At 44.5% G+C, this 17906-nt stretch overlaps 1 protein-coding gene across 35 annotated transcripts in view; it reads right to left on the bottom strand.

The window, feature by feature from the left end:
• NRXN3 (neurexin 3) overlaps nt 1–17906 on the bottom strand; it is a 1705132-nt gene that overhangs the window by 1653313 nt on the left and 33913 nt on the right. Inside the window, exon 1 of one of the 35 annotated variants that reach the window (XM_055361095.2) lies at nt 1296–2670. The exons of the other annotated variants lie outside the window; for them this stretch is intronic. The gene's annotated coding sequence lies outside the window, so the exon portion shown is untranslated. Of the gene's footprint in view, nt 1–1295; nt 2671–17906 lie in introns of those variants that run through there. 35 annotated transcript variants of the gene reach the window in all.

Here is a 17906-nt window from a genome sequence, read left to right as displayed (position 1 = left end):
TGCATGGGTGGAGTCTATTTCCCCATATCTTGAATTCTGGCATGGCCACATGATTTGCTTTGGCCAAGGAAATATTAGTGGGTGTGACATGACCAAAAGTTTGAAAAGTGCTTGCTCTTTGGCACCTCTGCCCTCATGATGAGATAAGCATGCCTGTTCTAGCCCACCAGTCCCAACAGGTCAATGACCAGAGCTATTCCAGCCACCCACCCCAACTATGACCAACCTAGATCAGCCAAACCCCATCCAAACTGCAGGTGCAAGATCAGTGGAATTACCCAGATGAGTAAGGCCTAGATCAAACTGCCTCCAGATGTGGAAGCTAAATCAAGGCTTACTATTGCGTATCATCCAGTTTTTTGTGATTGTGTGTTATGCAGTAATAACTGACCAATATATCACCCCAAGATTACTCTCCCACATCCACTGAGATATTTAAATGGCTATGTTTCCCTCTGTACCCTGACTCCCACTACTGTGATCAATGCCCATGTGCTCAATGCCCTGGCTTCATGGCCTTTGTGCCTCCGCTCCAGTAACCTGCACCCTTTTTCCTACTCCCTTATCACCAACCTGGACTTCAACCCAACCCAGAACTACCTCTCCAGCAAATACCTATCTCAGGAAAATCTTATTTCTATCTCCTGTCTCTTCCTGACCCTCCTTGCTAAACTCACCAAAGCTATACGGCACCCTAATCTCTTCACTCACAGTCTATCATCCCTCCCATACTCCATTCTCTTCACTTCTTACCTAGAAGAGGCTTCATAGTCAATCATTACCTCATCCCCTGAACTTCCACCACCCTACCAGTTCTCTATCTTGAGGAATCTAAGCAACCACTTCCCCTGCTCCTGAGCAACAGATAGGCACTAGAAACCAAAACCCCATCTATGCCAACAAATGCAACTACAATATGGTTCTGTCACTCTCAACCTCAGCTACTTAGCAATCCTTCAACTTTTCCCCAATATGCTCCTTTCTCCAGCTCTTCTAAACCCTTTTCCCCTTCCTCATTCAGATGCCACAGGGGCTCCTTTTTTACTGAAAAAAAAAAAAATTGAGGTTTTTAGTCATGAAGGCCTGTGCTTCTCTGCCCTCTGGCTACACACTTTCTCTCCTACCTACCTTCCCTACTTCCCTTCTCAATGAAAAATGGTCCCTTTAAAACTGACTTATCCCCAGTGCTCTTTCTCCAAGCCCTGCCACCTCCCTGGGACCCTGTTCTATCAACACTTTCTCGAACCTCTATAGGCTCCCCACTCACCCCCTGCCCCCAGCAGCATGCCAGTTACCTTAAAAGAAAACGGGACTCTTCCCTCTTCCCTCGCCTTGAAGATATTCTCTGTAATCCTTTTCTCCATCAAAACTCATCATCTCCATTTCTCCCTTTCTATCCTCATCCTCTGCATTCCGGCTTCTGCCCCCACATGTCCCTGACTCACACAGCTCTCCCCAAAGTTACCAGTGGCTTCCAAAATACCAAACCAGAGCTTCTTCTCAGTTCCCACCTCCCAGGCCTTCCTGCTGCATCTGCTGCTTTCGGGCCCCCTTCCTGGCATGTTCGGGTGCTTCCCCTCCTCCCTCTCTGCACACCTTTGAAAGTCACTCTCAGGTGCTCCTTTTCTCCCCACCGCCCTTCAGATATCAGGGTCCCTGGAGCTCCATCTCCAGATCTCTTCACAAACTACCCACTCTCCCTGACCCTCTTAGTCCTGGATGCCCCCCAGACAACTCAGACATACTCTGACTACAACCAAACTCATTGTTTTCCTCCTCCACATCCTCTCTTAACTGTTCCTTCTGAATTTATCTTCCTTAGTATTCTCATCCACTCAGCAGGCCCAGCTAGCAACCTGGGCATTATCCCATGCTCTTCATCTCCTCTCTCTCACACTGTCACATCCACTCAATTTTCTTATGTTCTGATGCTATCTCCTCAATATCGCTCCTTTCCTTCTCTCTCCTTTTCTCTTTCTATACTCCTCTTCCCTTCTACCCTCCATCCCCATCCACCTCAGTAACTCAGTTCAAACAGGGTCTTCATCAGTTGGATTATTTCAAAAGCCTAATAGCTGATCTTTGTACTTCCAACCTCTCTCTCCTTCCAACTCTCCTAATGTACTGCTTCCAAGCCAGAATTAACTTTCTAAAACTCACATTTAAACAGATCACTCCCAGGCTTCTAAAGAAGCTCCTTGCTGCCAATAGGAAAGAGTCCAAGCTCCTTAGATTCAGATTCTAGGAACAAATAACATTTTTGAAAACTCACCAGATACCCAGCACTGTGCTCATCTTATCCTTGCATAAATCCACTGATGTATTATTACTTCCACTCTAGAGGTGGGGAAAATTAAGACGTCGAGTCTAAGTAACTTGTTCAAGGTCACACAGCGAAGAGGCAGGGCCAAGATGAAACCCAAGCCTTCTAACTTGGACCAGGGTGCTTTCCACTGAGTCCTTTATTGGTCGGCCTTTGAGATTAATAATTTGGACTTGGGCTACATGGTCTTCTGTGTTTATCTGATGAGGTTTCTCAACAGTGGCCTTTTGGAAATTTCTCACCCTATTCAATGTCTCCTGGAAACCGAAATCTCAGTGGACCTCACTTTAAGAGGTCTAATTTTCCAATCCTACTAACTTTAAATTTAATATTGGGTTAAAAATCTCAGCATCAGATGTCACATGAAATTTCCACTGATTCTCCCCATCCCCTGGAAATAGTCACCCTGTATATTGGACAGGAATTGTTGGGGGCTGAACTGCATCCCCCCTCCCACCCAAATTCCTAACCCCAGTACCTAATGTGACTGTATTTGGAGTTAGATTATTTAAAGAGCTAATTAAGTTAAAATGAGGTCCTTAGGGTGGGCCCTAATCCAATCTAACTGGTGTCCTTATAACAAGTGGTGACTTGGACACAGATACACGCAGAGGGAAAGCAACGTAATGACACGGAGAGAATACAGCCATCTGCCCACCAAGGAGAGAGGCCTCAGAAGAAACCAGTCCTCCCAAAACCTTGGACTTCAACCTCTAGAACTGTGAGAAAATAAACTTCAGCTGTTTAAGCCACCCAGTCTGTAGTAGTTTGCTATGGCAGCCCTCAAACCAATACAGAGGGGCTCTCTTTCAGAAATCCTCAAGCATTAAAGGAAACTCTCACAGCTTAGGTACCCCAGCACTTCTGACTCTTCTAATCCCAAAGGTAAGAAAAAGAAATGAGGGAAGGTAGAAAATTTGAAAAGCCAAGGAAGGCCCTGCCTTACAGATGCTATAAATTAGAATTGTGATGCAATTTCATTCTTCTTAGCAACTGATTGAGGACTCCTGGGGCCTTTGGTATTGCTTTATTCTAGAAGGATTAAGTTCTTAGAGAGAATTAATATCCCAGAAAATGGAGATGCTTTCTAACCAGGACTGGGGGTCTACCCTGTGGCATCTGGCCAGGTTTCCAGACTTATAGATGTCATGGGGAAATAAAATTTGACCCCCCACAAAAAGAGAATGTGCCTAATAAGGACATAAGATTAATTTTTTATTTCATCAAATAAAGACTTTGAGAAAAAAAAAGAGAGAGATAGGGTCTTTCTTTGTTGCCCAAGCTGGAGTACAGTGGCGTGAGCATGGCTTACTGCAGCCTCAACTCCTAGGCTCAAGCAATCCTTCTACCTCAGCTTCCCAAGTAGCTAAGACTACAGGTGTGCGCCACCATGCCTAGGTAACTTTTTTTTTTCTGTAGAGACAGGGTCTTGCTATGTTGCCCAGGCTGGTTTTGAACACTGGGTCTCAAATAAAGGCCTTTTCATAAAACAACAAACTACAAACCAGTTAAAAGAAATCACATAAGTATATTATATACACATACATATATGAACATGGATAAATCTTTAAAAATGTTGAAGAAAGGAAAATAGCAAGATGCAGAATATGTGATGACACTGTTTATACACATTAAGAGGATGCTATTTAAGCCGGATGTGGGGGCTTACGCCTGTAATCCCAGCACTTTGGTAGGCCAAGGCAAGCAGATTACTTGAGGTCAGGAATTCAAGACCAGCCTGGTCAACATGGTGAAACCCTGTCTCTACTAAAAATACAAAACTTAGCCAGGCATGGTGGTACACGCCTGTAATCCCAGCTACTTGGGAGGCTGAGGCAGAAGAATCGCTTGAACCTAGGAGGTGGAGTTTGCAGTGAGCCAAGATCGCACCACTGCACTCCAGCCCAGGCGATAGAGCAAGGCTCCATCTCAAACTAAAAAAGAAATACTATTTATATACATTAAGAGAATACTCATGCACAATACAATATGACAATACAATACCATTCGGACTTGTAAATGTATGAAAAAGAATGAATAATATTTCTAGAAGGATGCAGGTCAATATCATGATTATTCTTCTCTTTAAAATAGAGTTTCTCAACCTGAGTGCTATTAACATTTAGGACTAGATAATTCCTTGTTGCAGGCTCTCCTTGCATTGCTGGGTGATTGGCAACATCCCTGGCCTCTACCCACGAGATGACAGTAGCACCCCAAAACTGTCCTGGTTGAGAACCACTGCTCTCAGCAAAAAGAGAAGATAATGTAAGTGAGAAGATGGTTAACAATAATTTTTAAATCTACATTTGTAATATTTTTGTTCTTAAAAAATATTGTAAGAAAATATATGTCAATTGTTCATTTGAGTGATAAAAATATGAGGGTTTGCTATTTTTCTGAGTCTCATACATTTATAAAATAAAAACTACCATCTATGAGAACTATAATTTTGTGTATTAAAAGGGTAATTTTTAAATCAAACAAGCAGGAAGGCTAGACTAAGATGAGTTGTTGTGGGCTGAGAAAGACATGTTGAAGTCTTAACACCTGGTACCTGTGAATGTGACTTTATTTGAATATGGGGTCTTTACAGATGTCATCAAGTCAAGATGAGGTCATACTGGAGTAGGCCGGGCTGCAAATCTAATCCCTAGTGTCCTTAGAGGGACAGAGAGATGTGGACACAGAGACACAGGGAAGACAACCATGTGATGATGGAAGTGGCCACTGGAGTGAGGCCGCTACAAGCCAAGGAACACCAAGGATTGCCGGTAACACCAGAAGCCGAGAAGAGGCGAGGAAGGAATCTTCCCTAGAGCCTTCAGAGGGACCGTGGCCCTGCCAATACCTTGGTTTCAGACTTCTGGCCTCCAGAACTATGAGCTAATAAATTTTTGTTGTCTTAAGCCACCCAGTTGCTGGTACTTTGTTAGAGCTGTCCCAGGAAACTAATGCATAAAGCTATGCTCCTTTTCAAACTCGCTGCATTGCTGGGGAGGTCTTCATTCTCCTACCAACCAGTGAAAACATTGTCTCAAGCCAACTTGCCTTTGCCAGCCACAGGGAAGCTCAGGGGCTCTGGCCAGCTAGAGAACAAGGAACCCTGTAGCTTCCCCACTGCTGTATTGTGTAGTGGTAGAACAAGATGGGAAAACAGCAGCATTCACAGCAGAGCTGGCACTGGTTCTGTGAGCTTTGCCAAGTGGGACCTCAGTTTACTCATCTGAGCAATGGAACTAAAAGAACAAGCCACAGAGACATCTGGAGGACAAAATGAGATCACGTATATGAAAAGGACTTACAAATGCAAACTATCATCGGCACTAAGCTGTCATTTCACACCTGGACCAAAGAAAAGACAATTAGCCCCAGAAAAGACAATTAACTTGATACCTTTAGGAAGAAAAAAAAAAAAATCTGTCTTTGAATATAATTACTTTTATACTTGCTTGGGAAACCTCTATCCAGTCTCAAGAGGGTTAAAAATGAGGAAGGGAGACAGATACACACGGAAAAATGGCAGCAAAAATAAAACCAATTAAAGTTTTTATACCATGCTCCCTAAAAATTTTTAACAAAACTTTCTCCTCTGTTTCCTCTTTGATTGGTCATCTTGGCAGGAAATTCCCCCATGTTATCATTACACACAGAGCAGTTTATCAATCACTGCTGAGGCTGAGTTTTTATTATCTGGAGCTATGGCACCCAGACCAAGCCCTGGGAGGGATGCCCTTAAGAAGGAAGAAGCAGGAACGTGGTCAAAGTTCAGAACCCAGAACAGATGTGGGAGATCCAAAGAGTGGCCACCTAGGTGCACAAACTAACTCCTGGCCCCCCCACCCCCCCGCAGCACAAACGAAACCCCCCCAGCACAAATGAAACTTCCCAGCACCGACAAAGCAGCGGCAGGAAACAGCTGCGGACAAGGGTGCTTCCTAGTCTATTTCCCCAGTTCCAATAGAACTCCAGTTGAATTTTTCTTCTCTTTATAAAGACCTCCAGAATGCAATTTCCACAACCTTTGTTGCCTTCTCTATGTCCAGCATTTAACCATTCTGAATGCCAGAAAGTTCTTTCTGGGATCTAACAAATCTTTCAAGCTGGAGGCCATGCCGCCTCCCCTTGCTTTGTGCCCTGTTTGGGATCCTGTCTGGTAATAGCCTCCCCTTCCTGATTTGAGCTCGTCCTGTTCATGAAGACTGATGGAGTTTCCTGCTGAAAGGAGCCTTTAGACATGAGGCAACCCCTTCCTTCCACTGATGAAGGAGCAGGGACCCAGAAGCTAAAACACTGGTCCATCCCACAGGTCTCCTCTCTCCTCCATAGAGCTGATGCTCCAAAAACGTTTTAGCTCCTTTTTAGAAATACATAAAAAGATCTCATCTACAGGGTCAGGGGGAGAGGGCCAGAGTGGGCTCGGGAACAGGATCAGCAACAGGGTCTGGACAGTACCCCCATCCACCCCCATCTCCAGTGGGTTTAGGCTTCTTTGAAAATACTAAGACGTGGCACAGTATTGACATTTGTAAAATACTTTAGAGTTTACAAAAGAGCACTCTTTCACACATTATCTCATTTAATCTTCAAAGTTTCCATTTAAAATGCACATGATCACCCCCATTTTACAGATGAAGAAAGAGTCCAACAGGTTAATGGTTTATTCAAGGTCAAATCAACTCTGAGAAGACAGCCCATATGGAACCCAGGCATTTGCCTTCAAATCTCATGCTCCATGACCACGCAAGGCCCCCCACAGCAAAGAGTGCACTCGAGTTAGAATCGAGAAACCAAGGTGGAGCCCCAGCTCTGGCACCCCTTGCCATGTAAACATGGGGAAGTCACTGGCCTCCTGATGCTTGGTCTCTTCTAATGCAAGACAAGGAGGCTGGGCAAACAAGGACTTTGAAAGTCACTCCCACCTCTGGAGTAGTGTGCCTCGCTCTGCCTTGTATTTTGTTTCAACACTTATTTTCTTTTTACTGATCGAATATCCACTTATTCTCTTTACCACCCTCTTTGTAGATTATCCACTAGACCAAAACATCATGACTAAGCATCCCGAGTGTGTCCGGCATGGAGGCACAATGATCAGCAAAGACAGAGGTAGCCCCTGCCCTTGTGGAGCTTTTAGCCTATTGGAAAAATCAGGAATTTTGGAAATTTCTGATTCCAGCCAGGAAAGATGTGAAACTGTGACTGTGACAAATGCCACCAAGGCACAATGTACCATGTCCGAACACAGTACTTAAAGAGCACTAGGAGGGGACTCCAGCCCTCCCTGAAGAAGTTACTCTTGTGCAGAGATATGAAGGAAAGAGACTCTTCTGGAAGAGCACCCCAGGCAGAGGAAACATCATGGACAAAGGCCCTGTGGTAGGAATGAGCAAGGCAAGTGCAAGAGACTGAAAGGCCAGTGGGGCTGGAACAGGGACAGGGAGGAAAGCATAGTAGGCAAAAAGAATGGAGGGCTAGAAAGGGCCCAGACCAGGCCCAAAAGGCAAGGATAAAGGGTGTAGTCTTTATGTGAAGAACAGTTGAAACCACTGGAAGGGTTTAGGAAGCTGGAGGTAAGGTAGAAGAGACCACAGGACCAGACACATCAGGGTATCCTTAGGTAATGAAGAGGGATCTGCTACTATGGGCCTGCTGACAGCAAACTCAGATAACATGCTCACATGAGCTGAGCAAATCCCACTTGCTTGGACACTGAGTTTCTGGTGAATAAACAGACAACAGTTCACTATAGCTGTCCCCGGGTCTGGAAAAAGATGTTTTGCTCTCCCTCCCCTCTCGCTGTGTTTCAGCAAATGCTTCATTGCTCTCTGGGTGGCCTGGCCCTCCCCTATGAGGGTAGCCATGGAAGTGCATCACTGAGATCTCTTTCAAGAGGACATGCCACAGAGAGCAGAGCTGACAACAGCACAGCTACCACCTTTTGGATCCATCACTGCATTCACATTGCGGCCACTCCCCCAAAAGCTGTTTCCAGCCAACAACCAAGCACACTGGAGTACTCATGCCAATCCATTCCCATCCAATTCAGGATTCCTCTAACAATCAACTCTTGCTTGGGGACTTCCTATCAGCCTGGCTGAGACTTTCTCAGAGCTGGGCTGCAGAGGAGGCTCTTCCTACTCAATCTTTCCTTGCTGTCTCCTTTCACCGGAGTCAGGTGTGCATCAAGGTCTGAACACTCTCCCTCCTTCCTGCTCCCTCTCCTTTAATCCTACATACGCATCTCCCTCAATAAGATTCTTGCAGGTCTAATCAATCCTGTTTTGATGTCTGCTTCTTGGAGAACTCATCCTAATTCCCCTTCCATTCTCTTCCCCCCATCTCAGATCAGTCTTCCTAAGAGGACTAAGATGATCCCCACTAACCTGGCCTGACTTCCACAGGGGCTCTCTGGGACTCAGGCAGCACATCCTGTCCTTTCTTGTAGCATGCTGCCCAAGGCCTAGGCTTCTAGCCATCCTAAACTATCAAGAACTATTTGTTTCCAAGGAAAGCACTAGATGAGTTTTGCCAAAGCTGTGGTTCCTCAAAATCAGCCAAACCAGGGAGCTCCTCAGAACAGTTTTTCAAGCCATGTCCATAAAACCCAGGTCCTTAGAGATGCTCTAAGTGGGTCTAACAAAAGGGAGGCCTAGTTGGCAGGCCCTGGAGACCCCCAAACCACATTTTAACCAGAAAAGCTCCACTTTTTTTATTTCATTTTGTTTTGTTTTTGGTGTTGAGATTCTATGTAAGATTTCATTTGACCAAAAAAAAGTTCCACTACCAAAAGTAAAAATATATCTAATTGAAAAACTGCTACCAGGGGACTTTTTCCTTCTGGTAATGGCAGGCTATTACCATTAAAAACAACTAAAGATCTGGATTAAAAAGCACAGTGTATCTTCTTAAAATCACCAAAATGCTGATCAGATAGTAAGGAAAGACTAGTCTAAAAGTGAAAGGAAACAGGAATCCAGACAAGTATGAAAATCACTTTTGCCCTGAAGACATCTTGTGAGTCTGGCAAATTTGATCTTTATTTTGACAGCCTGGCAGGGCAAGAGAGAAAAAAATCCACAACCAGAACCCACATGAAATGGGGAGACCAAAAGTAGACCCTCCTCACAATAAGCTGGGCCCCTAAGGGTGAGGATAAATCAGAAATTGACTAGTCCTCAAGAGAATCTACAGACTGGGTTTGAATCACTTGTTTTTGAGGAAGCCTCAAGCCATTAATTTCATTTAAGGGTGGGGGCAAGATTTATAGTGCCCTCAAGTGTCTGCCAGAAAAATAAAATAAAATTGTTCTGTAGAGGAAGGCACCTTCATCATCTCAGGCTTAAGTTATACTTATAAATCATTTTCATGTGCAATGACCAGCATGCAATCAAAGATAACCAGACACACTGTGAAACCACCAGTGAGAACCATTAGAACTAACAGATATGAATGACCATCTCTCTCTCTCAGCTCTGAGACCCTATTGGTACTAGAAGTGTCTCCACTGAGTCACAGTAATCTAGTTAGTTGTGCTCAGAACACCACTCTGAGATCTGCCAGCTCCATCTATACTTTCCCTTCTAACAAAGTAGGAGGCTCCATTTGCTAGCCAAGAAGCTCCCATACTTTCTAAAGGACACCCCCAGACCCTAAACATATGATCCCAGAGTCAGCCTTATGCTTTCACTGTAGGGAGGAAGTTCTACAGTTCCATCCCTATGGAAAGATAAAACCACTTATACCATGAAGACAACAGTGATTCCCCTTCAGGCCACCCCTACAACAGCATAGCCCCCCTTTTCCACTTTCTTCCTCCTCCCTAACAGTTCTGACCCTGCCTGCCCTCCCTCTTGATCAAGACTGCTCTCCTAATTAAAATAAACAAATGTCAGGAAGCAATTACTGTAGAGAAAGAGGCAGACGGTAGAATAGTGGCACTCTGGTATTGCATTAAGCAGTAACTTGCTATCTCTTCAAAGTTTCTGCACTTTAATTAAGCATCGTTATAGACAGGTTCAATGAGCTTTGGAGTGGGGTTTATCAAATTAGCTTCTCACAGGGCTGATGCTGTGTGATTGCAAGAGGTGTTCCTGATGCAAGGCTCAGCTGCCTGAGAGGGCCCAGGAGGAGAGCAAAGGGCAAGAAGGCCCAACTCCACCGCTGGCAGACCAGAGGAGGGGGTGAAACTCTACCCACAGTGGTGGGGAGGGTGAAATGGTAGAGAAAAACTAAGTGAACACTGAGGTAGGATTCAGACATCCCCCAAGCTGAGTACCTGCTTTTTCCCTTCATCCCCCTTCTGTGTGTGCCACCCACAAGAGCCTAGCCCAAAAGAGAAAGACCAGACTCTAGGAGGTGACAGGACAAAGAGTGAAATCAGACAGATCTCAATTCTAATTCTTCCTACAATCCAAATAACACTGGACAAACAACTTTTCTGTGCCTCCGGAGTTTTTCTCTTCATTTGCAAAATGGAAGTAATAACAGCTAACAATTTTTGAATACTCACTATGTGCCAGGCACATTCTAAGCACTTTATGTGTCTAATTCATTTAATTCTTCTCTCTGGAATACTATAAGGTAGGTATGATCATTACCCCATTTAACAGATGAGTGGCTGGAGGCACTGGGAGAATAAAACTGCCCAAAGCCACACAGCTGGTAAGTGGTGAAGCCAAAACTCTAACCAGGCAGCCTGGATCTACAGCACATGCTCCCTGGTGGTCACAAAAACACCACAAAGCAAATTAAAAAAATGATTTGCTCGACAATAAAATCAGATTTACCACGTCTGCTTGCAACATAGATAAATCTTTAAAATGTTATGCTGAGCAAAACAAGACATAAGTCCATTACATCAAATTCTGGAAACAGAAAAGTCCATAAATAATGACAAAAACTACATCCGTGGTTGCCTGGGGCCAGGGGTGGGGACAGCAACTGACCACCAAGAGGCACAGAAAAACTTTTTGGGGGTGACGGAAATGTTCTCTATCTTGACTACGGTGTTTGTTACACAGGTGTATACATTTGCCAGTACTCAAATTGTACACTTAGAAAATTGAAGTACTACTTTATTGTACATGGCTTACACCTCAAACAAATTTTTGGAAACCTACTTACTAAATGAATGAACACAAAAATATAAATGGCAGTGTTATGGCCTGAATGCTCACATTCCCCCACCTAAGTTTATATGTTGAAATCATCCCCAGTGTGATAACAAGAGGTGGAGCCTTTGGGAGGTGATTGGGTCACGAGGGTGGAGCCTTCATGAACGGGATTAGTGCCCTTACAGCAGAGGCCAGAGGAAGCTTATTTATCCCTTCTGGCCCTTCTGCCATGTGAGCACACATTGAAGACACCACCTAGAAGAACTGGCCCTCACCAGACACTGAATCTGCTGGCAACTTGATCCTGGATTTCCCACTCTCCAGAACCATGAGCAAAAAATGTCTGTCATTTCTAAATTACCCAGTCGAAGGGATTTTCTTATAGCAGCCTGAACGGACTAAGACAGGCAGTGATCCTTGTGTGGTGGGATTCATTCATTCAATAAATATTTGTTAAGCACTTATTATGTGTCAGGCAACGTTCTAGGTGCTGATGACACATCAGTGTAAACAGATTAAAATACTTGCCTTTGTGGCTCTTAAATTCTAGTGGAGAGAGACAGATAATAAGCAAATACATAAATATAACAAATAGTATGCCCAATGGTGACAAGTACTCAGGAAAAAATAATAAAGTAGATAAGAAGGAATTAAGAGTGCTGAGGGAGAGGATTGCAATTTAAAACAAAGGGTTAAGGGAAAGCCCCCTTCTCAGCAAGGTACATGATATGGTTTGGCTGTGTGTCCTCACCCAAATCACATCTCAAATTATAATCCCCATAATCTCCACATGTTGAGGGAGGGACCAGGTGGGAGGTGACTGGATCATGAGGGTGGCTCCCCTATGCTGTTCTCGTGGTAGTGAGTTCTCACGAGATCTGATGGGCTTATAAGGCAGTTCTCCCTGCTCTTGCTAGCTCTCTCTTACCTGATGCCATGTAAAATGTGCCTCTTCCCCTTCTGCCATGATTGTAAGTTTTCTGAGGCCTGCCCAGCCATGCCGAACTGTAAGTCAATTAAAATTCTTTTCTTTATAAATTACCTGTTCTCAGACATGTCTTTATAGCAGTGTGAGAACAGACTAATATAGCACATGAGCAGATAGGAAGATGGACGAGGTAATCGCACCGGCCCTGAGAGCAGACCTGTCCAACCTCTGTGTTCTCCTTCAGCCCTGCTCCGCAATCCTCCACCCCTGGCTGCCCTCTCCTTTACCTCAGGTTCTCCATGCTCTTCCTGTTTCACCTGCCTCTTCTTCCCACAGCTGGCACAGTCCTGCCCACCAAGGTCTCAGGCCCCCCTCACACCTCCAGCCACATCTCCCAAGCAAGCCTTCACACCTTGCTGCACACCACCTGCTTGGTTTAGAACATCTTGTCACCTCCCAGGTGCAGACTTATCTCCTTCAGACAAGCTTCAAGAAAACAAAACCAACCTGCTGGGGACAAGGCTTGGGAGGTCTGTGTGGCCAAGACACTGATTTTATCTCAAGTGGGAAGATGAGTGTTGAGGCCCAGAAGTTCAGGTAACTGTCAATATTAGTGATCATCTACTACAGGAGATACTGGGATTATAAAGCTTAGTAAAACAGGGCCCCAACCGTCATGGGGACACATATGCGAACTACAAATTAAATAGCACATAATGGCTGTATTAGTGGAAATCATAACAATACAGTACTTGCTGTGAGCTTACCATGTGCTGAGAGTTGGACCCAGCACTCAGTACACACACGGCCATATAATCCTCACATAGCCTCATCAAGTAGGTAACCTACTCCTATCTTACAGATGAGGCTCAGAGAGGTTAAGTAACTTGCCCAGAGTCATAGAGCTTGGAGGTGGTCAAATCAGAATTAGAATTATGTCTGTCCCACTCCAGAGGCTCCAGCCTCGTCACTCTAATAAAACACACATGGGCAGAGAAGTAGCTCAGGGAAAGAAGTGTTATCTGTGTCCACTGGTATAGGGATGGCCTCAGATAGGAGGCATTTGATCTGAATTTTAAAAGATGAATAACTGATTTGAAGGATTATAAGGGGGAGGAGAGGTGGGAGGGAAGAGTGAAGAAGAAGAATCCAGGGACAAAAGGAAACACAAGGAAAAGTACAATGGTATTGAACAATGGCAAACTGTTGAGTTTTATTGGAGGCACAGTGTCAAGGGCAGGAGGATAGAGAACTTGAGCTTGGAGAGGTCAACAGTGTCCAGTTTTGAAAGGCCTCTAGGTCAAGCTAAGGACATATATTTATTTAATAAGGCACACACTAACAAAGCACATAGTAAGTACTACATAAGTAGTACTTACTATGTGCTAAGCACTTTTTTAAGCATATCACAAATATTAACTCATTGAATCCTTCTAACACCCTACAAATTATATATTAATATTATCGCCCATTTTATAGGTGAGAAAATTGAAGAACAGACAGATTATATAACCCACCTATGCTAACTCAGCAAGTAGAAGAAATTTAAACCTAGGCAGTCTGACTCCAGAGTCCAGGCTATTAGCCACTGCCTAGGCTACATTAATGAGATTTTACAGGCAAGGCAGTATTTCACACAAGGAATGCTGTGCTTAGCTTTATTTCCTTAAGATGTCTACCACCGTATGTCAGGAAAAAAGAAAATGGAAGAAAAAAAGAATGGGTGGTAGGAAGACCCCCCAAGAAGGCACCAAAGTGTTCTGTTGAAAGCTAATAATGGCCCATCGGCAAGAAAGACACAGAGGAACAAGTGGAGTTCAAAGATATTTTAAAAGAAGAACCAAAAGGGCGTGATGACTAACGTGGTGGGGAAAGAGGGATATTGAAATTGGCTTCCACCTTTCCAGCTCAGATTCCTGGATAGATGGAGATGCTACCCACTCAGATACGCAGGAAATGATGACACGCAGACTTGGGTGTGTTAAGTCTAATTCTCAACTTACTATGGATTCTCTATTGTAAGAACAAGTAGGAGTTGCCTGTGTAGCTCTGAAGCCAACACTGTTGGTTTTGCAGCTGTCAATCCTGATGTGCCTGTGGGTGGAGAGGACCAGAAGCCCAGTAATATAAGGTGTACGAGAGAGTTCCAGGCTAGAGGTATCAATTGGGGAGTCATCCACCCTTGAATAGTAGTGAAAAGCATAGGATTAGAAAAGATATCACAGAGAGAAAAGGTAGAGTGCACAGGAAGAAGGTGGGTGGCAGGGCTCTGGAGAAAGACATTTAAGGGTCGTATAAAAGAAACAAACCAAAAAGAAGGGGTGGGTTTTCATAGGCTTTAAGAAATAAACACAACCTGTAGATCTGTGGCTAGGTAATATTCCTTAGAAAGTCCAATGTGGGGAGGCCGGGTGTGGTGGTTCACACCTGTAATCCCAGCACTTTGGGAGGCCAAGATGGGCTGATCACTTGAGGTCAGGAGTTCGAGACCAGCCTGGCCAACATGGTGAAACCCCTTCTCTACTAAAAATACAAAAATTAGCCAGGCATGGTGGTGCACACCTGTAATCGCAGGTACTCAGGAGGCTGAGGCAGGAGAATCGCTTGAACCCGGGAGGCAGAAGTTGCAGTGAGCCAAGATCTCACCACTGCACTCCAGCCTGGGCAACAGAGCAAGACTCCATCTCAAAAAACAAACAAAAAAAAATGTCTGATGTGGTAAAACAGGAAAAGAAGCCTGGAGGCCAACTCACTGTGTAACCTTGGACAAGTTGCTCACCACCCACTTTGAGCCACAGTTTGGACTCCATAATCTCCAACATCCCTGCCAGTTATGAAACAGGATGAAGTGACCTCAAGATGAGTCTGTGTAACCACCCTGAGAACATTCAGGACAGTAACTCCCGGGAAGGAGTGCAGGCGGTAGTCCTGCCAGCTGCCCTACCAACCAAGGAGGCCACTAGTTAAGCAATGGGAGCAATCTCATCTCAGCCTTTCACTCTTTTTTTTTCTCTCTTGGGCTCTCTGGGCCTTTGTCCCTCTTTACTTACAGAGACAGAAGCATTCTTCTCAGGGCACAAGAGAGAGTTTCTTCCCTACTCAGGTCCCCCTCCTCTGGGCAGACTAGAGGAGGAGAAACCTGCCATTCCTGGGGTATGAGTGATCCAACCACAGTGTGGAAACCCCCTGCATGGCTGTATTCCAAGAAAACACGAACACCATTTCATGGGATACTGTGTCTGAACACTCTGCATTGAGAAAAGCTCCCCTAGTCCACTTCACAGGAATGGTGTGAGCACCTGGGAAAAGCAGTCATGAAAAGGTTTTGGAAGACAAGTCTCATTGTACATAGAGAAACTCCTCCATGGTGTCAGAGGAAAAAAGTGAGCCTCTACTGGGTACTTTACAAAACAAAAAGACAGGGCATCTCCACTTTTGTGCCCCACAGGTACCACAAACACAATATGCCCCAACCTGGATTCATCAACCTCCCAGCAGCCTCCACATTTGCTTTGTGATCTGGTTTCTTGGCCTCATCAAATGGCACCCACAACCTCCCAATTGCTCAACACAAACTCTTCCCTTCTGCCTGCCTACCCCTTTCTATCCTCACTGCCACTTAACTCCATCACCATCTCTTACCTGAATTGTTGACCTAGACTCTTCACTTATCTCCTTGCACTCAGCCCTGGTCCTCTCTCACCCATTCCCACACTGGAGCCAAAGTGATCTTGGCATAACTTCAGTTCGAGCACACAACTCGTTTCCTTAGAGCTCTTCAGTGACTCTTGGTGGCTCTCAACATGGAGTCCAAACTCTGGCCTGGCAGGTAAGGCCCTTTCCCAGCTGTCTGCCACCTCTTTAGATGCATCCCTCTCATCCTGCAGCTGGCTCTTCCCTCAGCAATCTTTGTCTCTAGTGCACCCTGCTGTCCCTCCACCTCTGCACAGACTGTTCCCTCTACCTGGAATACTCCTCTTTACCCTCTTGGCCTAAGCCAAGCCACAATCAACTTTTTGATCTTTCACCTCAATTCCTCCAGGAAGCCCAATCCTACTACTCAAAGAGTTAAATAATGCTCTTTCATGCAAACTCTACCCAAGCAAAGTGTAAGTACTTCAACAACATCCAAGTGTGCCGTGCATCATCTCAGCCAATCTGAAAAGACCCAACACATGACATACTGCACCATGCCAGTGGTACTCTGGGTTGGGAAAGAAAAATAAAGATGCTTGCATGGGCAAGTGACTTAATCCCCTCAGACCTCCATTTCCTCATCAGTAGGTAAAGGGATTGGCACAGAATTCTGTCCCCATTATGCTTGTCATTGTCAGAAATACTTAAACACATCCAATCAGTCCTCGCAATGATATTTAGACATTAACCCTCTGGCATCCCCAGCCCTTCAGTCTCCAAACGCCAACTGCAGTCATCCTGAGATCCACTGGTACCTTGGGTGGAATGTTCAGCGTGCCCTGTGGGCTGGGGCAGCGGGCACCTAAATAGGTTTCTCCTGCACTACCTGTGCCCCCATCAACACAAAGGGCAGAAGGTCAGATAGAAAGCTACTCTTGGTCTCCGCACTTCGACTCTGGCCTCCTAGAAGCCCCTCCTATGAAATGGTCCTGAAAACTTCCAAAGAACTCCACAAACCTCAAAGAACATGAAAAGGCTCCATCACCTACAAAGTCCTCAGTAGAATCCAAGTGACCCAAAACCCAGTTACTTACAGCTCTTTATTGCCATGTATGATGTTTTAGAATTTATGCTAACATTTGTTTTGTGTAGGATTATAATAATAATACATGTGCCTGTTAGAAATTTTTGAAAATACAAGAGAAAAAGCACAATTATGCCACTTAGAAATGATTAACATTAACCTTCGTAGTCTTTTTTCTATGCACATATTATTTAATTTAGATCATAATATACATAGTTTATAGCTTGATTTTTCCCTACACCATTAAGTTATTTTGATGATAGCATAATATTTCATTACCACCATTAATTTAAGTAATTCCCCATCCTAAGAACTTAAGATATTTCAACTTTTTAAAACTTTTCTCACAGTAACATTATAAATAAAACTGTGAGAAATATCCCTAAATATATTTTTATATACCTTTTTTCTTAGGGTGGAGATCTAGTGTTTCTGCATTACTCTGACAAAGGAAAAACCAAGAGGCAAATAAAGAAAAACAAACCAAGGGGGCAAACATATTTTTTCCTCACACCCCTGAAGAGCCCATTCATACATGCTCGTGCTCTTTCTTAGAACTGGCCAAGGTTAAAACAAAAAAAAAAATGTCATTTTTTTAGGCCTATCTAATAGGCCAGGCTTAGCAAAAATACATTATAAAGGGGCTGGAGGGCCGGGCGCGGTGGCTCATGCCTGTAATCCCAGCACTTTGGGAGGCCGAGGCGGGCGGATCACGAGGTCAGGAGATCGAGACCATCCTGGCTAACACAGTGAAACCTCGTCTCTACTAAAAAATACAAAAAATTAGCCGGGCGTGGTGGCGGGCGCCTGTAGTCCCAGCTA

The sequence above is a fragment of the Gorilla gorilla genome, chromosome 15, assembly GCF_029281585.2.
Source record: "Gorilla gorilla gorilla isolate KB3781 chromosome 15, NHGRI_mGorGor1-v2.1_pri, whole genome shotgun sequence".
In the NCBI taxonomy this organism is placed as follows: Eukaryota; Metazoa; Chordata; class Mammalia; order Primates; family Hominidae; genus Gorilla; species Gorilla gorilla.
This window is presented reverse-complemented; position numbering and strand designations above follow the sequence as displayed.